This window comes from Ascaphus truei, chromosome 12, assembly GCF_040206685.1.
Source record: "Ascaphus truei isolate aAscTru1 chromosome 12, aAscTru1.hap1, whole genome shotgun sequence".
Lineage (NCBI taxonomy): Eukaryota > Metazoa > Chordata > Amphibia > Anura > Ascaphidae > Ascaphus > Ascaphus truei.
Genome location: NC_134494.1, coordinates 36,738,096 through 36,765,374, shown reverse-complemented (window position 1 = coordinate 36,765,374; position 27,279 = coordinate 36,738,096). Strand labels below are relative to the sequence as shown.

The 27,279-nt window shown below is 43.8% G+C and overlaps 1 protein-coding gene across 6 annotated transcripts in view; it reads left to right on the top strand.

Moving 5' to 3' along the window:
* The window catches only part of MPPED2 (metallophosphoesterase domain containing 2), a 102,016-nt gene that overhangs the window by 63,437 nt on the left and 11,300 nt on the right, over positions 1 to 27,279 (top strand). The window lies entirely within an intron of this gene.

Below are 27,279 nucleotides of genomic sequence, written 5' to 3'. Positions count from 1 at the left end.
AGCCCTCTGTGTGGCTTGCCTATTGCTGTGGCTCCCCTGTTCATTGATTTCCCTGTTGCTGACACCGGACCGTGACCCTGACCTTGCTGCCTGCCCCAGCCCGTTGCCTGGATTCTGCACCACTGCCGCCAGCCCTGACCCCTGCCTGCTTACCGGCTACGGATACTCTTACAGGACTCTGTCCCGGGGCTCTGGCCGGTTTCTTTGCATCCCTCCCTCAGCCCTGCGGGTCCGCTTCCTGATCGGAGACGAGCATCGTCACAGAGAGAGAGAGTTAAAGCAGAAATCTCCCACAGAAGCCTATGAGTTTAACTCCTAATCTTCGGATCTTGCCCTCTGAGTCTTTTGTCTTTTTAATTCATTGTTATTTTCTTGATCTCTAGCATCTGACCTTATCACTACACTGGGCTCTGGGGAGAGCTCCATTTTAACCTCTCAGACACATGGGAACAATTCTTTCTTTTTCAAAGTGGTCTTTTTTTTTTTTTTACCACAAATCCACATTGACATCAGTAGGGATTTTCGGCCACACAATGACCGTTTTTAAATCATCTGGCATTAGCCACTTAACATTTTAAATGCTTATCTTTTTACGATACAAACAACAACATGAAATGCAAAGACAACGGTTGATCAGCACAGACTGCTGCTTACTGGTACACTGGACTCTTTGACCTTCTTTGACCTTCTATACTGGAGCTTGAGACTTATCATTAGTAAGTAACACCCAGAAGTTGACATGGTCCAGACCTGCTTTTTCTGACGTGTGCTGTATGTAATCAGATTCTGCTACTGGAACCTCCGAACTCTCTGGAGACGACAGAGTCTGTGCGTGTGCTTGTACCTCCGTCTAGGTAATATCATCATCAAGAATGATCTACAAAAAAAAACGCATCCTGGCAAATCACACTATTATATACACACAGTAACAAAGTGTTACTTCTAGTGTGCAATTATTATTTTTTACTTACAGTGTGATCTGAAATGAAAAATGTAAAATGTATTTGTCTTTTTCATTATTAGAAAATCTTTATGGGTCTTTTTTTTTTTTAATCAAATGACATTTCTGGAGTTAAATATTTAGATAATTTTAGATAATATTTACAATAGGCAAATCTTGTAGACACCGTTTGGCAATTGTGGACCTTGGGAATGTGTACACTGACATACAGATGATTATGACCTGTACAATGTTAAATATAGCCTTCAATAAGATTTATTTGACACTTTTCGGTGGCAAAATGGAGAATACGTGCATTTGACACAAACGCTGTGAATCACAAAGTGCTGGCATTACCTGACGTGAAGACCCCGCATCACTGTGCAGGGAATCTCCCCCTTATAACCTTTAGCATATTTACACCGATTAATTAATCACTCAAATCCTTCTGTTAAAGCAGCAATACTACTTTCCAACTTTCCCCCCCCATTTTCTTCTTATCTGTACTGTATATGTAAAGTATGGGACAACGCATAATTCTACATTCTTACCTAAACTGGCAATCGTTTGATGCTCCTGGTATAAATCTGAACAATCCTGATTGTGTGTCCTAACAAAATGGCTGTTTCAGTCAATGTAACTCAGCAGCTACAATGTATCCTCATAACTCAAACTGCTGGGAGTATTGGCAACAAATGATCCCAAACAGGAAAGTGTTACAAAGATCTTGCACTGCTGGGGAGGTGGGCAAAACCAGCTATAGAAATCAAAGGATGCTTTAAAACTCGTTTAAAATAGGTGTTGAGTTGAATATAAATAACAACAAAAAAGTCGCTAATATCTAATACTACAGTAATGATTTATTTTTAAAAAAACTATAAGATTTCACCTTTTGCTTCTTTATATGTACAGATAGCACTTTTCTGCAATTCCTTTGGGACTTCGTCCTTATTTAGTTGCCTTTTTGACTCCTGTTTTGCACATTGCATCGTTCAGCACTCTCGTTAGGTCTGTCTGCAGCTGCGATCAGAAAACACTTTGCTCGTGCTCATTTTTCTATACAGTATAATCATTGCATTTTGGACAGGTTGAAGTCTCTGGTTATTGTCTGTCAAAAGGAGCCGTTGGCTGGCTCCGTGGCTACAGATCCCGAGGTTATCTGTGACAAATAAATGCTTTTCAATAGATACATTATGCGGGAAAAAGCAGACACATCCTGGCAGCTCCGGCACTAATCTCTCTGACATGACCGTGATGCCAAAGTTAAGGAGAGAGGCACTGAAACGATACAAAGTGCTGTGTGACAATATTATGTTCCATCTCGTAAATATACGTACGGCTGTAGTTAGTTGGAATGAGGAAAGTTTAAAAAATTAAATCCAAACAAAATAAAAGGCTACATTTTTAAGATACACTTTCCATAGACGCTGTGATTTTGTTCATGGAAGTTTTTAAGAAGCGATTCATGCTCTTTTGTTATTTAATTCTTTTTTTTAACGTTGGATTGAAGCAGGGGGTGTCCGTATCTGAACCCCATTCATTTCAGCTAAGGGGACCCCCTGTTTCCTGAGATGCTTACCTCCCCAGAGGGGGCGCTCGTATCTCTGGAAAGTTTAAAGGTCAATAAGAAGCCAAACCTGATGACATCACGGCTACCTATTGGCCCGCCCGTTACATGAAGCCTGCCAGCCGAGCGGCTACTGGCGCCCCCTACGGGAGATCTGTATCTCCAGAAGCAAGGGTTCCCCGGAGCTGAAATGAATGAGCCACCTGTGCTGAAGCAGGGATATCCTGAAAACCTGACTTGTTAGTGGCCCTTGAAGACTGGAGTTGGCCACCCCTGGGTTAGACACAGAAATGAATATATCCCAGCCTAATAAATCCGAGCAGTTACCTGGCACACGTTACCCAAAGACCTTCTCATTGAGCTGCAGGGAAAGGTAACTTAAGAACTGATGTCGGGGGAGAAATGACGCTCGATGTCGGTATAACAGTACGGCGGCTGTTTCTAAACTTTGCTATATTCATCCCAAGCTCAGATCAGGGCCGGGGTTTTCTGTGTATAGACGTGGGAAGGGTTGCACAACTATTACTGTCGGGGGACCCTGTGTTCATTGTATTGCCGTGCATTGCATGACCCCCTGGCAGTGCGGCGGTTAACGTTTTCGCGTATTGGAAGCACAGAAGGAGTTACGTTACTCCATTAATGACTGGCTCGATGAAACACAATCTTTTTAATTTCATTTTTATTATATTTTATTGGTTTTACAAACAATTCAATACTTCTAATACAATGAATATTATGGGGGGAGGGTGGGAATTTTGGAAGGGGGTGCAGAAGGAAAATAGGAAGAGAGGTTCTTGGTACCGGTCCATGGTTAGATGTGAATTGGGGCATCGAGTCTCATTATCAACAAATCCTGGGTCACACTTTCTGATGATGTCCTAGCGCCATTAACGCAAAAAGACTGAGGGGATCCTCTATTAAACTCTCTCTGTGCTTTGCCTATTGTGCTATGGTGCATTCTGTGTTAATAGAACCTGCCACACTAATTGCTCCCTCCACCCTCTGTGCACTGTCCTTGGTAGGGGGGGAGACACGGCTTTTGTGCAGCTGCACAAAGAGCACTTTGTCATCGTATGATATTTGTATTTCACATTTATGAACAATAAAGGCGTCCCATTAATCCAGGTGATTTACATATGCACATTATGATCTTCCTTTATTCCAGAAATCATGAACGTGCGTTGTGTTTTTTTTTTGACAGCCTGATGGAGCTGAACTGCAGCAATCAGAGGGGAATGTCTCTGGGGTATAAGCAGTGGGTATGTTTTAGGGAAAGGTGCATTTATAGCACAGCCAAAAGAGAAAACTGACAGTACATTGAACAAGTGTGACATTGGTGTTCCTGGTAATTACACAGGTATTGATAGCTGTTGCTTAAAAAAAGTAATGGACAGTTGGACAAAAATCTTTATTTATTTTTTAACACGGGCAAACCTTTTCCAGCCATCAGATTGCGATCTCTGCCCCCATTACTTGGACTATTTGTGGATTGCATGTTCTCATTGTCTTTTGTATTGAGAGGCACAGAATTCAGATGTGGATACCTTGTCATGATAGTGGTAATGATGTTTAGCTATGAAGGGTGCGATTTATGAAACCTCTGCAGCCTTCATGTTGATTATGATGTCGCCTTAATAGAAATAACCCATCTGAAACTTGGATGGGTCCGGTTTTCCAAAGAGTAGATTTGCAGGAAGCGAATACTTCAATCTGCCGTCTTCTGATTTCTCCATAATCTCACCAAATCCATTTCATGCGGCTGGATGATGTCACGGACATTATGTAGTGATGTTACACAATAAGCTAATTAAGTAATAAGGGAGGTGTGTTACAAGTCTTTGTCATTAGGTTAAGCAGATGTCGGCTCTGACTGCCTTTTTGGGGGGCCCTTTGATCTTCTCTTGCCCTTTCCAACGCTGTTAAAAAGTTAAAATGAAAATAAAAAATGTGCTTCGTTCAGGAGATGTCTTTGATATATTAATTGTCTGGGATGTTAAAATGGAGATCTTCCCCACAGCCCAGGGCAGTGTACAGGTTACCATGGTAACCTCACACATTAGAGATGAAGAAAATGATCGTTTTTAACACAAGAAAGAGAGACGTTGGGAAAAAAAGATAGCAGGACAAGCTCAGGAGCAAATTACCCATATAAGGAAAAGCCATGTAGGTTTCCGGGGAGATTGCTGCTTTAAGTGAAGGGGCAGTTAGCTGCACGGGGCATAGGCAAAGCGGATTGAACTCCAAGGAAAAGATCGTATTGAATGAGATAGGCAGGGTTTATGGGTTACAGGTTAACCCAGGGGCGGGCAACTCCAGTCCTCAAGGGCCACCAACAGTTCAGGTTTTCATGATATCCCTGCTTCAGCACAGGTGGCTCAGTCATTGACTGAGCCACTGATTGAGCCACTTGTGCTGAAGCAGAGATAACCTGAAAACCTGGTCTGTGGATGGCCCTTCACGACTGGAGTTTCCCACCTCTGAGTTAAATGGACCCCACCCGCTGTCATTGTGTATTGGTGTAATGTCATTACAAGACGACCCTGATATTTGCTGCAAACCCCTAAGCCGCGTTTTCTGCCAGCAGCAAATTCCAGGCGCCCTGTTTTGATTACAAAGCGATGGCTCGTTAAATTCCTAAACGAACACGCTGTATTTTTTTATATACCAGATCTTCCCGACCAGTATAACGTGCTCTGCGCCTCGTGGCTGCCACCGAGGATATGTTGCAGCTCTTTTGTTTGGAAGATATTCCTGCTTAAAAAGCAGCAACCCATACACAATTCTATATGGGTTTTTATTTATTGTGTAGTATTGAATAATGTTTACTGCAACATTGAAATATCCTATGGTTTTTTTGTTGTGTTTTTTTTTTTAAAGCAGCAATACGGGTTAACTTTATAAAAAAAAAAAATACTATTTATAATTACAAGTTTGAAGCAGGGGGTCTCCGGAACTGAACGCCATTAATGTCGGCTCCGGGGACCCCTTGCAAGCAGAGAAACTATGATCCTAAATCTAATGGCGGCATTTAAATGCCCCGCGTCACGCGGACCAAAAGGAAACCGTGATGTCATCCGGAGCGCCTTCCTATTGGCCCACGAAATGTGGACCTTTAAACCCTGCAGAGATACCGGCACCCCCCACGGAGTGAAGTATATCTGCAAGCAGGGGGTCCCCAGAGCTGAAATTAACGGGGTTCAGGTCCGGAGACCCCCCTGCTTCAAATCTCAAATAAAAAAAAGATGATTATTAAGATGTATTTTTAAGTTAACCCGTATGGCTGGTTTAATGGTTGAAATATGGAAGGAAATACATTGTACTCACTGTGCATGTATTTCTGTGTATTGATATGTACGTTATATACAGTGCAGACTTCTATCTGGTGTGTGTTCGTCCTGGAGGAATATTTCATTGTGGGATTCAATGTCCAACAGGCTGGTTCTGCATGTATATCATAATTCACACACTTTCAGGTCCTCTTATTGCAAGCGTGTGTGTGGCTAGATTAATGAAGAACTATGATGTCGCTCCAGTAAAAGGCATTCCAACCCGCGACAATTATAATTGCAACTATTTTATAGTTGGTAATAATTGGATTGACAAAAGCTTGGTTCTACCCAAGTTCAGAGTCTCTGCTTTCAATTGTTTCCCCTCCATTCACGCGTATTACTCTGCCCCCTTCTCAGAAGTTATTGATTGAGGTTCATTACTAAAATAACGGCTGTGTTCCTCAGATCCCCAAGCTCGTAAAGCAGCAAAACAAGTAGCACTGCGCAATTTCAAATTTAGAAATGTTTTAAATGATCGGTTTGAAACAGGGGGTCTCCGGAGCGGAGCTGTGTTAATTACATCTCCGCGGAACCCCTGCTTCCCGAGACACCACCCTAGTGGGTGCCAGTATCGGTCTTCAGTTTAAACCCCCACGTCAAGCGGGATAATAGGAAGTCACAAGGGAAGACGTTCTGGCTTCCTCTTGGGCCGCAGAACATTTAAACACCGCTGTTTCGTTAGGCTAACAAGTTCCCTGGCTGAAGAAATACCAGCGCTCCCTACGGAGGTAGGTATCTCCGGAAGCACGGGGTCCCCAGAGCTGAAATGAATGAGGTTCAGCTCCGAAATCTCCCAGCTTCAAACCTGTAATTAAAAAAAATGAATAATGAAATTAAGAGACATTATGCATCAATGTGGTCGGCTTACAAAGCATATACACTGCCGGAGCGGCCCGGGACACATCTCAATGCCTATTGTGAAGAAGAGACCTGCGAGGTTTGGAAAGCCATGTACATTTTAATTTCAATGAGGAATGATTCTCCTGCTAGTTCATAAAAGCTGCAGAGCAAGCAATATCCTGTGTTTTTTTTTTTTTTTTAGAAATCAGTTCTGTACGATGAGAAAATACTTGTAGCATTTAAAAAAAAAAAATCTGAATTACATTTTTGATGTATTATAATGCAACAATCATTTTTTTGTTTCTATAGCAACCATTTACAAAGTCACATCCCCTTCCTCTTCTGAAACAGGCTGTGGCGCAATCCTTTTTTGAGCCCAGCCCCCTCTCTCTAGCAGTGCACCAATTGTATCTAGTGACTACCTGATCTTCCCCACAGCACTTTGAATCTTTGGTCCTATTCTGCTGCTCCGACAGCCATTAGCGAGCCCCCCGAGCCGAATCTTCGCCGCTCTATCACAGGAGAACAGGACCGATCGGCAACTTGGCTAATTACTTATTGTGTGGATTGTATTGATGCACATATTAAAGGGGAGGAAAAATGTATTTAAAAAAAAAAAAACAAGCTTGGACTGCTGCTTAAAAGCTACCGTCGTAGCCTAAAACAGAACCCGCACCAAAAAACGAAACTGTAATAATGTGTAGGAAATCTGAATTGACGCTTAATGTTTCCTAATGCAATGTTTGTCATGTACTACTTAGGAGGAAGCAAATGAATGGCTCTCTCTTTAGCCGGGGCCTCGTTCAGTGGGAGTTTTGTTGGTGAAAATCCCATCCCCTCTTAGGAATGGAAACCTCCTCCTCCTCCTCCTTTCCCTTCTATGAAAAGCTGTGTTGAAATGTAGGGTCTGCCATTGTATATTTATCCAGGCATCAATCACAATCGGGCTCCTTGCTTGTGTGAGTAAGGGCATTGTTATCCTATTTTTAATGGTTCCTTCCTGTACACCAGACAGTTAAAATAGCAGGGCCAAGGGTCAGAAATATCTTAATGGGTTTGGTTCCCAGAGATATCAGTGACTAGAAGAAGAAATGCTCTCCCTGAGCTGATAAACAGAGACAAGGTGAGGAAAGGGAGCAGCCAGTGAAAGATGGAGCACGTGGGGACAGAGGTGCCCCAGTGAAAGGAGAGATGATAACAGTAGCGTTCATCATTTTCATAGTGCGCTTAAATAAAGTGTGTTCATCTTACAGTATCTGCATACAAGCATTTATTAAGCTGTTTCAGACTCATTGCACACAAGTTTGATGTGTGTGCACACACACACACACACACAGCAGGTTCCCTCAGTCTGTCTCTCTCTCACACACACACACTCTCTCACACACTCACACACACTCTCTCACTCACACTCACACACACACGCTCTCTCCCTCTCTCACACACACAATCTCTCACTCACACACACACTCACACACTCTCACACACACTCTGAATGTCTGTGCACTATTGCACTCTTGTGTTCACCACACCGCAGTGACTATGAAGCTGATAAGTTACAATGTAAAGTAACTTTATTTCCCGGGTGTAATAAGAATCCAAAAGTACATATGGAAACTGTAGTGTGTGTGTGTGTGTCACTGTGTTTGTCACTGTGTGTGTGTGTACATTTTCACTGCCCCAGATTTAATTTCTTTCTTTTGTTTTTCTTCTTCAAGGTGTTTAAATTGAAATGGGCAGATTCAATTACAAGCACCTAAATTAGTCTCAAATCTTTCATTTCCTGTTTTGTAGACCAAACACAGACTGGAGCATGAAACGTTCTCTTCTTCCCACATATGCCGCTGGTTTAATTACGGTCTTCTCCTCTTTCCCTGTCACACCCTATAGGACGTCAAACCCTTTCCAACTTCTGGTTTGCTTCTTTTAGTTTGGTTTTCATTCTACAACAGGGGTGGCCACCAACAGGTCAGGTTTGCCGGATATCCTCGCTTCAGCACAGGTGGCTCAGTCAAAGTCTGAGCCACTGATTGAGCCACCTGTACTCAAGCAGGGATATCCTGCAAACCTGACCTGTGGGTGGCACTTGATGTCTGGGAGTTGCCCCCCGGCCCCTCTGTTGTAGAATGACAAGACAGTGTATTTTGTAATGCCCTTCGGAGCTATCTTTAACCTCTCTTATGCTGGAATCACTTGGGTAGTCGGAGCACTAAACGATTTGATGAGAGGGCCCAGCAACAAGTAATGTTTTATAGGTTTCTTCTGTTTGTGAATACCATAATCTCCATTGTGTTTTCCACCTATGTTTATGCAATATTCCGAGATCTATACTCGTCCATTTATTGCAAAATAGCAGCACCAGAATATTGGATAATTGGTCCTGTTTGTATAACATGGATAAGCCCGAGTGAAACGTATCCCAAGGCTGTCCCATAAAACATTTAAGGGTATATTTACTAAGCGGTGCTTAGCCGTAAGACACCTTCCTGCGCTGGTAGGCCCCTTAATGCGTGGTTACGTGAATGGTTCAATAAGATGTCTTCTCAAATACCACTGGCCTAATCTCTTGGCCTTTGGGGCTTAATCAGCTCATTACACAAGAGCAACATGGCTCGTAAAACTAACCAGCCACGCTAAGGAACCTATTCATTAAACTTCAATAGTGCCGATTGGGACACTAGCACTTAAGTCAATTGGAGTTTTTCAGTACTAGAGTTCCCTAATTGGCACTACTGATAAATGAATACCCCCCCCCCTATGTTGGAATGAATAACCCCCCCCCCCCTATGTTGGAAGTCTATCTGAAGAGAAGAACTTTCATAAGAAGTCAACTTAGTCCATTCCAATCTGGCTTTCGACCAACTCACTCCATCGTAACGACTCTTAAAATATGCAATGAGATGCAGTGGGGAATGGAACATGGACCATTAACTGGTGCAATATTCCTAGATTTTGCCAAGGCTTTTTATACCGTTGACCATGCTATTCTAATACGCAAGCTCCAGACCTGTAGAAATGGACGCATGCGTTAAACTGGCATTGCTCTAATTTATCATGGAGATCCCAAATATGTGTTTATCTCAGGCTCCAACTCTCCCCACTTGGATATTACCGATGGGGTCCCCCAAGCCTGTTTTAGAACCTCTAACTTTTTCTGTCTTTATAAATGATCTGCCCACCATTTGTAAGACCACTTAAAACATGTATACTGATACTATCCTACACACACGCAGTTTCAGCCACACCGGCCAGGGTGACGCTGAGCGTGCTCTCACGCTGGCCGCGATAAAGCACATTGCAGCAATGTGTGTGGCCAGCGTGAGTGAGCGCCTCCGCATGCTGGGCGCTTAGACGCTTGCCGAAGCAAACAAAATTGAATTGGCCTCTCGCTGGTGCCTCACGTGAGCGTTTCGCCAAATGAGAGCGAACCAGCTCCGTGACGTCATGGCCACAACCTCCGCGAGCGCACCTAGCCGGCCACAAATCTCCCGGCAAAGCAGGGAGCGTGATGTCACCGCACACGAGCGCCACGCGCTCCCTGCCTGGCCGCAGCCTAACTCTATAACCAGGGCCGGATTAAAGTCTTTGTAGGCCCTGGGCAGTCCCTTAATTGCAGGCGCTCTTCCTCCTCCTCCTCGTACCGAACACCCCACTTATGGAACAAGTTACCGGAGTCTCTCAAATCCGCTTCCTGTCTAAGTTCCTCCAAGACCTCGGCTGTTTCCTCCTTTAAACATGTTTGTAACTGTAACTTGTAATGTTGTCAACATTACTTTGTGCTCAGTTCAGACGTGAAAACGGGGGGGGGGGGTTAACTCTCAATGTATTTATTTCCCTGAAAATATTTTAGAAATAAATAAAAAGCATTGTGGGGCTGGAGATTCGTACACTTGCTCTGTAGTAACATGTTTTGGATCTTATCCCATCCATAGACTTTTGTATATGTTACCTGAAAACGTTTAATTGTATCTGTTTTTTTTTTAAGTCATTTTCTTTGTCTCCTTAAGCTTGACTTCAGAATATTTTTGAATATATCTTGCGTGTACATTAACCTCACCCCCATACTTCACCACAGACAGGCACCTGAATATGTAAGTTGCCTTCATTCAGGAAAAAAGGGTTTCAAGCGCACATACCGTTATAGTGATACACCTAGTGAGCACACTAGTGATAATAAGATTAAATATATTATGTATGGGAGTAGTGCAGCTCCAGAAAAAGGACTCAATCCAAAGTCCAAAACAGGTACACTGAAACGAAGGATCAAGAGCGCAAATACTCCCCGGTTGTGTGAAAAACAAGAAACAACAACAAGAGTGCAATTTCGTTTGAACCAATAAGTGCAATGACGGTTATGAAGTATCTCACTCACAATTGTGGTGATACATAGGGTGGTTATTTAGAGCCACCAATTCATAGAAGATTTCTTCAGGTGTTTGTTGAAGGGCATCCATTCTTCATTCAGGAAACCATTATTTCTACTTCTCTGACATGGGAATAAGGGCCGAGTTATTTCATCCTTAAGCCAAACGCCTCTTCCCTTCCAGGGACCGAGTGTCGGGAAACCTTCCCACCTGGGTCCTTATTCGGAAGAGTCTCCGGTACTCCTGAGACCCGCCCGCGTTCATTCCTATAATTTTGCTTGTGTCTTTCTTCTCTCGTTCCTGGACCACATGCTCCGTTTGTCCACTTCCTACTATTCAGGACTTGGCATTGTGAAGGCCGATGCCTGTTTTATCCACACTGTGGAAGTGTGTATTGTGGAAGGATGCTATTTCAGCCATTTATCACGGCATGTCCGTGAGCCCCATTGTAAAACTGTCCTGCTAGTTAAATGAGGCTTAGATTTAATGAGGCTGCCAGGCTTTTAAAAAAAATCATAAATAAGGTTCCTATGGCAATATCATTAGGAACCAGGAGCCTATTGCTGTTTGTTTAACGCGTTGAGTAATACATCTCTGCTAGAACGGCGGAGAAGCCTCCAGATAGATTTTATTCATAAGTCAAAATGTTTTACAGCGTACAGCCTTCAACTCTAAAAGACTAAAAGGCTGATTTTTTTTTTTTTTTTTAAATCAGATTCACTGCAATTCAGAAGCGTAGTTAATATACATTCAATAATAAATAATATTATCTGGTAGATTCTGCAAAGGCGGTAAATGGGAAAATATTACACTTAATGTGCTTGCGATGAAAAACCACTGATACATTTAACACCTTAGGCTGCGCTTATAGTGCCAGCGACGCGACGTCGCGGCAAAACAAATGCCTTGCCGAAGCGACGGCTTGGTCGCAATCGCTGGAAGTCGTCTCTCTCATTTTTCCAGCGACCGTAGCCTGACGTCGCCGGCACTATACGCGTAGCCTTAACCGGGCAGGACAAAGCAGTCTCTCTGTGTGTTGCTGCAGGGAGTTATTAGCCCGTGTCATCGCTGCAGGATATATAACAGTACTGATAATAATCCCATCCGCGCCACAGGGATCATGTATGCTCCTTGGCAGCCAAGAGGTTAACATTGGACGACCTGTATAGCCCTATTCCACTGCAGGTGAGCACGCAGGAAAGCTGCTCTAACCAGCATAATACTAACTGCGTTACTATTTCTCGCATAAAATAAATACCTTCAAACAGATCCGCTCCTTTGTTGGCTAAGTCGTGATTATTAGTTGTGGCCTTGGCCTTGGTCTGCAGTCACGGGCATGAGGAGAATAATCATGTATTATTTATCACCCAGCGCACATTCCCGGGGTGTTGTCTAATTTGTTCTTGTTCTGGCTCCTTGACACCCCGGCTCTTTGTCAGGCTTTAAACTGTGTGACTTCCATTACCTCTCCGCTCAGCGTTGCAAACAAACAGCAGAGCCAAGGCCAGGCTTCCTGCCTGCTGTCTCCCCGCCGCCTTCCTGGGCGAGGGGGGAAGAAGGTTCTATTAACATGCGGCTCCTCATTGGGTCTGACACTGTGACCAATTAGCCCCGGTGTTTAGGAGACCTCGCTCTGCTCCATAGTGACAAGCAGGGCAGTGTTATACTAATCTTTTTCTACTCCAGGCGCTAGGAGTGGTTCTCAGACCCTATGGCTTGTGACTGGTTCCTTTTGGCACTATTTTTTTTAAAGGTTTAATATAAAACCGTGGCGTCTGACAGCAGATTAGTGACACTGAGCATCTATTTTCAGACTGTAGAGGTCACGTAATCTCCGTCCTTGTCACCGTTTTCGCGCTGTGCTGTGCAATTGTGTCGTTTTGGGTTTCTTGTTTGCCTATTCACCTATGCTTGGAGCCCATTCCATGCATCCACCGGCCTTTCGGTGAAGGACCACACCTGTGCATGTCCCAGTAACCCTCTCATTGCCAGGGCAGCATGTAATGCTGTGTCCTGTGGCTGTGAAAGGGTTAATTTACCTTCTCTTCCCAGAAGCGAAGGCGAAGGGGGCATGGTTACGGTACACATTAACCCCTATGCTGCCAGCAGCACATGGCAAATCAAAGGGTTAAAGTGCTGTTCACAATTCATTTTAATCCTTTTTAATCCTGGTCACAATCCTCACTGCAAAATCGTGGAAATGCTCTCTTCAGTTAGATTAATACCCTACCCCGCCCTTTATAAAAAGAAACCTCATATATGTATTTTATGGAATTAGGCTCCTAAGTAAAATAAAGTGTGTGTGTGTGACACACACACACACACACACACACACACACACACACACCCTGTATGTGTCTGTAATAACGTGTTTCGTTAGGTGTTTCTTTTTATTTTTCTACCTTTTTCACCTACCATTGTCTAGTTTAATTTCTGCGTGTCGTCAGGTTCTCGCCCATCGCTGGGAGGTGAACGTGTAGCTGGGGAAGCACCGGCTTTGTAACAGGTGCTGCAAGTCCTGTCCTTATGGCTTTGCTGCCGTCATCTCTGGGTGGCAGAAGCACGAAGGATATGGAAATCCATTAGTTTCCCCTATTGCTGTCCGAGAGCCGGCAGATGGTTGCCCATGTGGCTTTATTTATTAGGGCCAAACGTTCTCTTTAAAGAAAAGGGAATTTCACCGTAAGCCAGGGGTCCCTGGTGCAAGTGTGCTGGGCAGAATTATTTCAAAACAAATGCCACTTTGACCCATAGAACATCACGGGGACAGATCTGTGTGTATGAAGCATGAGTGGAGGAGCAAGCCGTCATCGGGTGTTGGAAACTATGGCTGTGACGGTCGGGGGTATTAATAAAGGTGAAGCCCGGCTGGCTGCCCCTAAAAAACGTATGTCAAGGGCTGAATTGTCAGCTGTTGGGTCTAGTTATGCGCCTTGCTGTGTTTTTCCCTGTATTTCTGTTCCCATTTTACAGTGCAGGAATGTAAGCTAGGGGTGCCAGGTCTAGTTAGGATCCCTGTTAGGAAATAGCTGCAGGACAGGGACTTTGGGAGCAGGAGATTAAGGGTAGATATTGGGGAGCAACTAGGGTTAAAAACTGTATAAAGTGTTGCTGACCGGAGTTACTGATAGTACTGTTATGTACTCAAATAGTGTATGATTTGCGGTTACGCGTCTGTAGATAAAGACATGGTGGGTTATGGAGGTTCCATGCAATATATTGGAAAAACCAGACCTGTTTTGGGCTTTATCTGTTCCCCTTGTCCCAGAAGCATGAAACTTCGGCAGTGTAAATTTCAGGTGGGATATTCGGGTCAAAATATTTTTGTCTTGTTTGCAGGAGTTCGGGGGACACAGTTACCGGTAGTCCTGTAATTCTCCCCAACGTGCAGGTATGATTTGCAGGCACACGGGGTGACTTACACCGGGGCTATACAGGGTCCCCCACAATCCAGGTTTTTGAACCCCAGTATCACATTTCCAAGTTTGCAGGGAAGCAGAGATTTCTGGTGTGCGAGTTTTAAGTGGGATTTTTGGGTGAATCTGTGCTCAGAATATGCATACAGGGTCGGGGACCTTGTTACCGGTTCTCCGGTGGAAGTACCCGGAAGGCAGACACTTTCTGCGGGTACGCGTATGCATATTGACCCGGACATATCTCCCCTTAAAAACATAATAGTAACTCACCGAGAGGATGTCTTTATTAAGCATATTCCCGGCCTGGATTACCAAGTGTGAAAAGTGTATTAACTGTAAGGTATTGATGTCTACCCAGTCAGCTGGGCATCTACATGGGTGCCAGGATGTCTGCATAGACATCGGGGTTCAAATGAGGGAGGATGTCCAGAGGTGCCAAAAACGAAAGGGTGATCATTCAGGTCTGGAGAACAAAGGGCACCCTGTGGGGGACACCTTTTGACTCTGCCAGACCTGGGTTGTGTGGCGGAAGATGCAGCCCGTAGGAGCATTTCCCATTGGCCAAATCATATTTCCCGCTCATTTGGCTTTTCGAGCCGGCTTGGCACGCCTCCCCCTCCGATGTCAGCCAAGAGACGAGCCCCTGTTTCTATTGGCTAGTGGGAGGGATTTCACACTCTCTGATTCGTTGCCACTCCTACTTCCATGCTGAAGATAGAACAGTGGAGGGTATGTAAGGAGATGGCCGAGGCACAGGACCAGACCATCTTGTGGCTTCAGTCGGTGACGAATAACAGAGCAGCCGGCTTCATTTCTGAAGCTAGGAAAGCCTGCCCTGCAGAGACTAAGTCAGACGCCCGGTCCAAGTTCTGAAAATAGAACGTTGCGGTTGTGGCTAAGGTTTTTAGCCGATAAGAGGACCAGAAAGCCGGGAGGGATTTCCCTGTTAGAGTAAGCCATCCTGAAGCAGGTACCCTGCACCTATTTGAGGCTAGTTTTCACCCCCAGACCCCCATTAAGCATGTATTTCAACTGTATTTTGTATTTCTTTTGTGTGTACGCGGGTATACCCGAATAAACCTAATTTTATTCCATTTCCTTGTTTTGCCTAGTGAGCTGATCCCAGAAGGTATAAAGGTGTTAAAAGTACTGGCCTCCCGTGACAATAACTTTGGTCCATACTTTCCAAGTTTTAAGTATTACAAATTGCAGAAGTTTTAATAGAATGAACAGTAAGACTGTAAACTTGCAAGAACCTCTGCAAGTGATTTTTAATAAGTGTTAAGAGTGACTGCAGCTTTAAACAGCTAAAGCACCATATTATATTAATTTAAAAAAAATCATTTAACATTGACATATCCGCAGACAATAAAATACCTTTTCAGGCAGTTGCGATCGACAGCTTGAAGATGGTATTGAGCGAAGCAGAAAACAATTCATATGTAAATTATTGCAGATCAATATACAAAGAAAATGACTGAAATGTATCTTTATAAAGGTGATGTGTTGTTTAAAACGTATTTAGTGATGTCTCTGACACAGGCTACAGACAGCAGAAACTGTTACATTTCCATAACCTTGAACAGAATCTGTGGAATATGGTTTAGTGGCGTATTGTGTCGCTGTGCAGCAATGTAACAAAAGCCGTATTTATTGGGGACTTTATCACTACATGGAAGCTGATATGCATTTTCTAACTCAGGGTTGCTCAATGCCAGTTCTCAACCCCCCTCCCACCCCCCCCCCCCCAGCAGGTCAGGTTTTCAGGATGTCCCTGCTTCAGCACAGCAGACTCAATCTGTCTTCAACTGAGCCTCTGATTGAGCCACCTGTGCTGAAGCTGGGATATTCTGAACACCTGTCCTGTTAGGGGGGCCTGGGGATTGGAGTTGAGCCCCCCTGGTCTAACTGATCGTAGCAGGAATGCTTCTTTTTCATACTACATTCATAAAGTCTATAAGGCTGAGTCCAGGGTCAGCGCTTAGGTGCTGAGGCGCGCTGACGCTTGTCAGTGAGCCCCTGCAGCCGCAATGAGAGCGGCTTTAGCAGGGGCTCGCGCAGGCGTGCGGAGGCGTAGGTCTTGCCAAATTTCTAGTTTGAGTGCCCACGGGAGCGCAGGGCCGGTCACGTGAGCGGTTTGCCCAATGAGGGCGAACCAGCTCCGTGACGTCACTGGCCCGCCCCCGAACGGCGCGCGAACTAAGGCCAGGGAAAGCACCCGCTTTCCCTCAGCTCCCGCGTGCCTCTGCACGGCTGGAGTCACCATGGACTCAGCCTTAGATTTGGCTGAGCAGTATGTTCTGGGATGGCTAGAGGCTGACTCCTATTTAATGCTTACTAGCCTCCAGTTTTTTATCGAGCATTGAAGGATCTAAGCGAAATAAAATCTAAAATAATCGTGATGTGTTTCCCTTGTTTCTTTGTGTGACCCGCTAGACTTTAGGGGACGACGACACTTTAAGTGATACTGTAAATTCCCCGCTAATTTCCAGCAGTTTATGGGGGAAATGTATCATCTCTCGGTCAGATAGCTGTGCTTTGCCTTTAGTTATCGTGCATTGTTCGGCAGCTTTGTTTGCGGGCGGTAAATGGCCACAATTGGCCTTTTTTTTTTGTGAATGTGCGGAAATGTTTTCTGCCTTTCTAGGAAGCCCAGAGCCGGCCACGCTCCCGGCTCTTGTTAATCTGATACTTTAGATCTAAGGCGGAGTCCCCGGTGCTCACGGCGGCGCACGCACCACCCAGCGCAGCCCTCTACGGGGAAGGCCCCAGTGGCTGTGTGTGTCTGGGCACGCAAAGCGCTGTGACGCGTACGCTGGCAGGGAAGACAAGCATTTTGTCTGCCCGCGACGCAGTCACGTGGTCGGCGCGCAGCCAATGGCTGCCCCGTCATGGCCTCTTCCTCCCTGCACTCCCCTACAGACCGCCGCGTTCTTTTTTTATTTATTTTTTATTCGGGACCCTCCCACTTAAAATGAACTCTGCGATATAAAACACAGCAGGGTGGAAATGTGCAGCTTTCACAAAGCCTCTTCTTCCTACTAAAGAGATAATCAGCGCAGTATATCCCCACTGCTGTACCTAATGCAGTCACTTAGAGTGTAAGCTCTCTGGGGCAGGGGATTTCCTTTCCTATTGTCTGGTTTTGTTTGTTGCGCTTATTGTATTATAATTTCCTGTAGTGTACTGTCTCTTTTGTAGAGCGCTGAGTACATTGTAGGTGTGCGTGCGTGCAGCAGGGAGGACTGGGACCATAGCTTTACGGGGTTTCAGTTCCGTTTTAAAGGGCTACCAGCAGGCCAGGTGGGCAGGCCCTTGCATACCTAGGCAAATTGTCTTGCCTGTAATGAATGCTGGGCAAATTAACCGTGTATGTGTTTATCGGAGGAACCGTGAAAACCTGAGCACCCCTGGCTTATGTATCACCTTAGATTTTCCAGAAGAGTATCACCCTGTATAAACTCGTCATAACATCTCACGTAGTGCACAGAATATGCTTCCTTTGTCATATTGTTTCAGAGAATAGCAGCACTCGGCTTTAGATAAAATCCTGACGGCCAGTCTACGTTTGAGGACTGAAATGTTTGCATACAATGGAACTGTGTGCAGTAAACCACTTTCCTTTGCATGTAATGAACCCAGAGTGCTGCAGCTTTTAATTGTTGAAACCACAGACCAGGAACACGTGACCCAATCTGATTACCCAAACTTCATGCCTTCTAACTGCTTTGTTTTCCTCAACTACTCTTGATCCGTCTTCCTTTCCGTATAGATAACCTTAAGCGAGACGCATGCAATTTAGATTTCTATTCAATTTATCATTGAATCAGCGGTGTCACACTACAGTTGCTGCAAAAATCTGAAGTCCATACTCATAAAATAAAATAGAAAGGGGGGAAAAGCTGCCCCTTAATACTATGAGGGGCCAGTGTGTGCAGTGCATTTTGCTGCACTCGCCCCCTGCAGTGACAGGACACAACAGAAGGATTAACTGATGCGCTCCTATTATTTTAGAAGCTTATGCAATTCATAAAAGCCGTGGTTTGAGCTACCAGGAATGGGAGGCAGCTGTCCATCCTGACAATCCATGCAGCTTCATGTGAAAGGTGAGTCCAACAAAGGCCCTCTCATGAGCTGTCCCCAAATCGAAGGCTTTGTGGTAAACATGACTAAAGTCACTTGACACCTCTATCCTCCCCAGCTTGGCCTGTACCTGAGGGCGAGCTTTCTCTGGGGTATGTGCGCTATAGCTGGTGTTCAGGCCAGGTTTACGAGATTTCAGTGACTTCCTAGCCACAGGAGGATGCTTGGTCCCCAACGCTTTGATGGCATATCTGGTAATAAATGGCGGTAGCGCTGTTGATGTTATGAGGGGACCCGGAGTAAGTAATTTAAAAAAAAAAATGTATCCATCTAAAATGTCCTTTTTAAATTTTTTTTTTTTTTTTTTACCTGATATCAATGAATCCTGCCTGGCAGGTCACTAAAATGTATGTCAATATGTTACAAAGGTGACGAAGGCGAACGTCTATAATTAGACTGCTCCCCTATATTCAAGCACAGCACTACTGGTTTTAAATGGTCATTAAATCTCTGACTTTACGATAACGCAGGGGTCCCTAACTCCAGTCCTCAAGAACCCCCCCCCCCCCCTTCCCCACTGCTCAGGAGGAAGCCGAACCTGGTGAAACGCGTAGGGTGAGATACCTAGACCTCGTGAGCACCTGTAGGAAGTTACCTGCACAGCTCCTATCAGAATTGGCGCCAAAAGACCGGCAAACAAGGAGAGTTTGGAGTGTTTGCTATAGGAGCCGACGGCAGGGCTGCTGTGTGAGGCTGTGAGCCGAAGGAAGTACCAGCAGAGACATTATTACTTCACCGGGCGGATGCGACGACCGTGAACTTCTCTTCTCTGGTTCATGCAGCGGAGCCCTGGGGTAAGACTGTATGTTTTTTGCCGGTACACGACTTACAGACACAATACACTAACAGGAGCAGCCCCGTCAGATACTATCTTCAAAGAAACAGCGCAAGAACGCAGGTAACCTGCATATATCGCTCAGTGAGAGATTCACTACTCCAGCAAATACAAAACAACCAAACTAATTCTTGCATATCACCAAAAGGTGCAGCACAACAGCCCCATTTCTGAGATCACACACGAACCAAGGAGGGAGGCATTACTACAGCGACTCGAACATAAAAAGAAAGGCATTAACCCCTTTTAACTTTTATCTGGGCCATAGTGCCAAGCACTGAACAACTGCAAGGCCAGACAGCGATCAGGACACTTGGCATCAATCTTCCATATGCAAGAACATTGCATTTTTTCATCAGTCCTTTGGATTTTTGGGAGGCTTTGTTTAAGTTTTAATATTATTATTATTATTAGTTTCTGTAACACTCTCAGGTATTTGTTTGAGCTTAATCTAGGTTTAGGTATACATAATTCATCATTTATGATTTAATATATTTCATATTGTTTGTTCAATTGTATTGTTCATTTTATTGTGTTTTTTTAATGAAATATTATGATTCAAATCTGCATTCACTTTGTCTTCAGAAACCTTGGTTTACCGATATTGCTTCAATAACATATTAATAGTATATTGTTATCATAGATTTGTGCGCTAGGGTGTTCTTCCTTTTCCTAGGGGTTTGAGACCCCCCCTTTTCACCCAGGCTGCAGAAAATCACAATATTATATCATTAGTAATTTTTAACACTGTTATACACATTTATATTCACATAACCCTGTAGTTCATACACATTAGCGCCTTCAAATTTTCTTTTTCCGTATGTATGTGTTTATATAACACCTACAATGTACTCGGCGCTCTACAAAAGAGACAGTACAGGAAATTATAATACAATAAGCGCAACAAACAAAACCAGACAATAGGAAAGGAAATCCCCTGCCCCGGAGAGCTTACACTCTAAGTGACTGCATTAGGTACAGCAGTGGGGATATACTGCGCTGATTATCTCTTTAGTAGGAAGAAGAGGCGGCTTTGTGAAAGCTGCACATTTCCACCCTGCTGTGTTTTATATCGCAGAGTTCATTTGAAGTGGGAGGGTCCCAAATAAAAAAAAATTAAAAAAAAGAACGTTCTTTCTAGAAGGCAATAATGATTTTTTACAGCTTGTAATAAATGTTTACCGCCTTCCCTTCAACAGATTGCAAATAGATGACAAGACATTCCTTCAACTATATTCCTTTTACATCTCACACCCAATAACCCTTTGTGATGATGAAACGTGGTAGTAGATGCTGGCAGTTGTGCAGCTCCCTTTTTGAGCTGACGTTCGTGCCCTTTCATCACTTGAAGGGCTATAGTGGATCTTGCAAAGGATCTCATTATGAAATGCAGAATCATCGTTGGCGAGTGACTTTCGCACCCGGTGTGAGAATTTTTGCTGTCTTGGCTCGTGGCCCCTCCTGACCCTATATAATTGCCAGGTGGATCGATTTTGTGGGAATAGGCCAGTGCAGAGATATCAAGTGCCAGCTAGGGAGAGAAATTGTTCGGGTGTCGACATCTCTGCGAGTATTGAGTGTGACATCCAAATGGCAGGAAAGCTTCTGTTTGTAATGACGAGGATGCTGAGCGGCTGCAGCGAGATTGAGCTGTCGCGGAAGGTGAGGGATCAAGAATTATCATGACAACTTTGTGACACATGAAAGACAGTGACTTAAAAACTTGCCATTAACAACTTGAGAGCTGGCAGAGCCTGTAATCCATTAACAAACCGTTCCCCACCTGAGATACATAGTGGAATTCAAATACGTAAACCAATGGTCATATGGGTCAGTGTTCACACACGGGCATTGTGACATTAAGTCGATACGATCAGCATCAATTTCATGGATACGTCAGTTTCGCTCAATGTATCCACTGCGCTCTACTTGTGCCTGAGCGGTTTTGGGGAGTATTGCAGCAGGTAGGGGATGGGGGGGAGGGGGTTCTGGAGCAGCAGGTAGGGGATGGGGGGGTTCTGAAGCAGCAGGTATGGGATGGGGGGGTTCTGAAGCAGCAGGTAGGGGATGGGGGGGGTTCTGGAGCAGCAGGTAGGGGATGGGGGGGGTTCTGGAGCAGCAGATAGGGGATGGGGGGTTCTGGAGCAGCAGATAGGGGATGGGGGAGTTCTGGAGCAGCAGATTATGAGCCGCTTCAACGTTTCCATCTAAATGCCGCAGTTTTCTTTTTATTTGTCACTTGGATCTGTCGGGATTGAGGTGGTGTTCAACGGTACCAGCGTTCAATACAGTATAAGAAAGGTGACCCTTATGTATTTAAAGCTATATATATGTATATATATATATATAATCCTCAGTTAATTTCATATGTTTAACCCTGATGCATATTAACATAAGAGAAAATTCTTGTTCTGTGAGAGCAAACGGTATTACCTAGATACATGTGTTGTGAGGTATTCACATTGGTCGTGGGCAAACCTCCATTTTCTGGGTTGGGCCCTTCTCTAATCGTTCTTTATAAATAAGGGTCTTTATGTTCCTATTGTCAAGATTAGCTTTCAGTGATGTTAGAAAGCTCATATATAACAACATTTACTGGGAACTCTGTTGGTCCATTAAAGCGGCAATCCAAGCACAACCTTTTTTTTTTGTTTTGAAGGATTGAAGCGGGGGGTCTCCGGAGGTGAACCCCATTAATTTCCGCTTCGGGGACCCCCTGCTTCCTGAGTTATTTACCTCAGTAGGGGCTGCCGGTAGCAGCTCCAACTGGGGTTCATGTAATGGCGGCTTCAAAGCTCCCACGGCCTGCGGGCCAATAGGAATGTGTGACGTCATCCGGTGTGGACCTTTAAACAGAAGTGAGATACCGGCACCCCTACAGAGTTATGCATCTCAAGTAGCAAGGGGTCCCCGGAGCTGAAATAAATGGGCTTCACCATCGGAGACCCCCTGCTTCAATCCTATTTTTTTTTTAAATGATGCGTCTCTTGGAATGCTCCTTTATATCGTGTCTGTTGCACAACTCTTGGAAACGTTCTCAGTTATGCATATTAGCGTTGCGTTAAGGAATTGTCCTCATGCATATTTTGATCCTCGCAAGATAAGTTTGCACTGCTGCCTAAGCAGCTGTGACTAATGTCTGCACCACAAGCCTGTCTCAGCAAACTTATTCCACAATTGTCCCACCCAGACCTGCTGCAGTTTCTTTAATAAGTAATCAGCCAGAGCTGATTGACCAGAGCGATACTACCCGTTGCAGAATTTGTGGGCCTGGAATGGAGGGGGTAAACGCAGTCATTTGAGTCAGTTTGAAATTCACGTACAATAACTGGACAGCTGATGCACTGTTTGATCATTTATTTGCAGTCAGGGGAACATCTGCATGGATTGTCCTGCATGATTATGTGCGTATTATTAGCCCAATGATTTTTGTCTTTTTTGTAGTGTTTTTGTTTCAGGATCTTCTATTTAACGTGTGTGTGTGTGTATGTGTGTGTGGGCGTGGCATCGGCCCGTGATAATTGCCATTAAAGTCCGTGGCAGTTTTCGCCAGATCCGGAGACCCTGCATTGTACTCTGATGACTTCACGACCTATAATAATTAATGTTTCATGCACAAAAGTGCGCCCTTGTAACTGGAAATGTTGAAACCATGCCACCTAGTTCGACACTCAGAAAATAAAGCGGACAAAACACCGTGGGTGACGGCACTCCTCGCCTTCACTTGATGCAACAATGGGTGCTAGTAAAACCATTGGACACCATCCAAGTCGACACAACTCTGATCACAAAGATTAACGGTTTACTGCACTCCAGCCATTTCGGCATATAAACCATCATCCCGCACAGTCACAGGCCACTATATACGGGTAAAAATGGTGCAGATCGACAAACGAGCGTTAAGTAGAGGCACCGTTGCGGCAATGGAACTGTGGAAATGGCATCAACAGACCAGATATACAAAATGACGCGGTGATGTTAGAATCACGACGCCAGCCTTTGGACGGTTGCTAGGCAATCGGACATTACAGCGTTGGCATGTAAATAGGATACTCGTCATAAGAAGAGAGATGTGCAAATGTAGAATATGATCTTACATAGAGTTGAGAAACAACAGATAGATATATATATATATATATATATATCTATATATATATATATATATATATACATATATAAAATATATATATATATATATATATATATATATATATATATACATACATACATACATACATACATACATACAGAGATATATAAATTGCACAAAGAACATCATATTGATAATATAAAAGTCTAGAAATCGTATTAATAAAGAGCATTACATATGAAATATAGACAGAGGAAGAAAGAAAATGCAGCTAGTAAATACAGAAATACATACTGTTCACTAGCCGGGAGAATTGAGCACACCGTTCTTGCCAATGTGTATTAAAGTACTATATGTCTATGTATAGTGTTTGTAACCCCTCTTTATTTTACTACACCTCGGGCTATGAGGTGGGAGCCTAAGTCCGTATACGTATGTTAGACGCCACACATGCGCGGGGTCAGTAAAAGGGGACACCACACTAAGATATACAGATTATATATATATATATATATATATATATATATATATATATATATATATATATATATATATATATATATATATATATAAAAAAAAAACAGGTTTATGAATAGATAGAACCCAGAGGTAATCAGTAACCATGTGATCCTCAGGCATAGGATCACTACATACAAAGTACAATACAAATCATATCATTACAGTTCACCCAAGCACTGTGTTATAGTCACTGTAATAGGCCTCCCAATCCTGGGTGATCAGGCCTTTCTGTGTAGTTCCGGTACCCTGTTGGAGCTCGTGTATTACCACTGTAAGTTGCAGGCCTGTACTTTGCAAAGGGGGATCCCCTCCGTCGGCCGTCTGTCTCCTGCTCGGCTTCTCTGCAGCTGGGTTCTCCACTGTTCAGCTCTCCTGTCTCCTCGTGAGACACGCGCAGGTCCCTCTGTGCAGGAGGCTCTGGATCACAGCCTCCCCTCCTCAGTTTCACGCAGATCTGATCTGTCATGGTTGCCCCCAGCACTTAAGGCTCACTACCCCTCATAGTCCCTCCTCCTTCACCAGCATTCCTACTGGCTTATCATAGTCACACGTCCATGGAGAGGAACCTGCTAGGGGGCAGTATCCCTGTGTTGCTGGACAGACACAAGGCATGACATCTGTTATTACTAGCACCTGAAACAGGGGAGATGTTAAGGTAGGACCCATATATCCAACTATAGATATGACACAATCTTTCAAAGTAAAAATAACAAAAGAAAAATTAAAATACTAGTCTGAAAAATCGATACAAAAAGGGGCTTCAGTGTTGCTTTAATATATATATATATATATATATATATATATATATATATATATATATATATATATATATATATATATATATATATATATATATATATAGAATAAGTTAAGGAAAAAATACAGGATATGCTGTGTTCGTAAACCAAATACATTGTATGAGCATCACACATTCAATGTTGTGCCAAAACCCTCAAAAGGATACAAATGAATAATTGCGTATATATCAGGGTTGGCCAACTCCAGTCGTCAAGGGCCACCAACAGGTCATTTTTTAAGGATATACCTGCTTCAGCACAGGTGGTGCAGTCGAAGACTCAGCCACTGATTGAACCACCTGTGCGGTAGCAGGGATATTCTGATAACCTGATCGGTTGTAGGCCACGTCTGGTATATATGATACAGCTAAAAGTAATCAACAGTTCCAAGCCCAACAAAGAAAGGATATTGGAGAATGGCAGGCTCTCTGACCAACAGGAGAGAATGGAGCACGTTTTAATAAAGGAGCAATCAGCCGGGTAAAGAGATCCAGCATTTGATCTAAAATGTGAAATAATGTAACCAGATGTCGAGAGACGAGTTGGCACAATATATAGCGAATATGGTATATAATGTATAAGAGACAGGTAAGGGACCTCCATCTAATCGCATTATCCCATATCACACCTGACTGGAATTATTCAACCGGGAACTCGCCAACTTACCAGACTGATTTTTTTTTTTTCCGATTTAGATATCAACCTTAATAGTTTCTGTAGGAATCTCAGATTAAAATCCTTTTTTCCATGTGCTTTTTCCCAGTGCTGAGGCGCGCTGAGGCTCAGGGAAAGCGGTGCTTTCCCTGGCCTTACATCAGGGGGCGGGCCAGTGACGTCACGGAGCTGGTTCGCCCTCATTGGGCGAACTGCTCACATGACTGGCCCTGCGCTCCGGCAAGCGGGGAAATTTCAAAACGCCGTCAGACACACGCGTCCCCAAGCGTGCTGACGCATGCGCGAGCCCCTACTAAAGCCGCTCTAATTGCGGCTGTAGGGGCTCAGTGCTGAGCGGGAGCGTGCCTCAGCGCGCTTTCGCCAGCAAGCGGTAAGCATGTCCGAGGCCTAAGACAGAAGGGACTTCAATCATTACAGGGCAATGATAACATAGTCATCAAGCCCGCAGACAAGGGAGGAGCGATGGTTGTCATGGATAAAGAATATTATAGGAGAGAGATTCTGGGACCACTACAGAACCATGACGACTATTGCTCCTACCCTACTGATCCAACTCAAATGATACAAACTAAAATTGAGAACTTGTTGGATGAGACATTTGAATGTGGCATTATTTCCAAACGTCTACGTATAATCTAGACAAATGAACATCCGATAATACCAGTTATATACAGGTTATCGAAAATACATAAGAGTTTGACCCACCTACCAGGTAGACCTATCGTGGCGGGAATGGATGCATTATTCCAACCGCTTGCGATATTTTTAGATAGGGTATTCAGGGTCCTATAACACATTTTCTAAACCGGGTACAGGAGATTAATAAAATCATGAAGGATACTATTTTGGTCACGTTTGATATCAAATGTTTGTTCTCCTCTTACCACACAAGATCGTGGCATTTCATCAGTTTTGAGTGCTATGGAAAGAGACCAAATATTAACTGCCGGTGAGCAGACACTGATTAAAGATTTACTGAAGATCATTTGACATTACAACTATTTCCTATTTGTTGATTATTTTTATTTTCATTGTCAAGGTAAAACTATGGCACCCACTGATGCGAAATATCTACACTAGCATCCTGTTTCCGCTAACATGCCAACCTTTGAGATTTATTATCATCGCTTATTTGTCATCGCATAGTTTCCACCACCGTATACTACTCAGAGATTGGAGGAAATGTCCAAGAGGTTTCTTAACCGCGGATATATCCACCTCGATCGAGGATAAATACAATTGATAGAACTACTCTATTCTTACATCTAATCTGCGATATGACGAGTATGCGTGTACCGTTTGTCAGCACATATAGTACACACGGTTCTACAATAACCAAGATATTACAGAAATATTGGTCCCTTTTACAGAAAAGTTCATCTACATATGAGATCTTCGTGTTGCCACCATTGATGTCATATTCTAGGGCCAAAAACATTTGAGATGTACAGCTCAACCCACTTATAATGCTGTGCTTGGGGTCCAAAGAATCACATCGCGCTGTAAGTGGATCGCGTTAGAAATAATGTACAATTGTATGCATTGTACAATAAAGTATTTAAGATACCAACAATCGTGTTGTAAAGTACAGTATCCATAAATACGAAAATTGGGAGCCACGCTTGCATCGCGCTATAAGCGGATTCGCGTTGTAACGGATTGTGTTATAACAGGGTTGAGCTGTACTTGTTTAAGCAGACCTGGGATCTAATAAAGATGTTCTCACCTTTTCGGTATATATCTTAACTGGAACAAGGTATAGTA